We start from the raw sequence: 559 nt of genomic DNA on the forward strand, positions 1-559 counted from the left end.
TTTTTTTTGGCTACAACAACATCCTTTTTTTAGCCAGCATCTTGGCCCTTTCCGATGCGTGCCACTTATGGTCCATCTATACTACTACTATTGCTGAATGCACATTCAGCCCGATTGGCATATTTCTAGGTCTGGCACAACAATCCAAATGAAATGTCTCCGAGTCTTATCAATTAATACAGACTTGTGCTCAAATAAAATTACAAACAAAAAAACAAATTTTTTTATTACATGATCTCTAAAACAAATGGTTTGATTGATTACATGAACAGACAACACAAAGGTTATTCAACTATGGAAAGAACATTCCACCTATGATTTACCAAGTAGGAATTTAATTTCCTCTTTTCCTTCAGGACCTTAACAAGTTGGTCAGTCTCAGCTTGCTTCGTTTTGAAATCCACCAAATATTTAATGGTTGTCTTGAGTACTGCTTGTGATTGTGCTGTTTGCTTCCTCCACATGTCAACTTCATCTCTAAGTGCAGAAGCAGAATCTCTTTCTACCACTAGTTTAGCCTCTAGAGCATCAGCAGTTGGCAATTCATAATGCACGATTG

This window comes from Triticum dicoccoides, chromosome 7B, assembly GCF_002162155.2.
Source record: "Triticum dicoccoides isolate Atlit2015 ecotype Zavitan chromosome 7B, WEW_v2.0, whole genome shotgun sequence".
Taxonomy (NCBI): Eukaryota; Viridiplantae; Streptophyta; class Magnoliopsida; order Poales; family Poaceae; genus Triticum; species Triticum dicoccoides.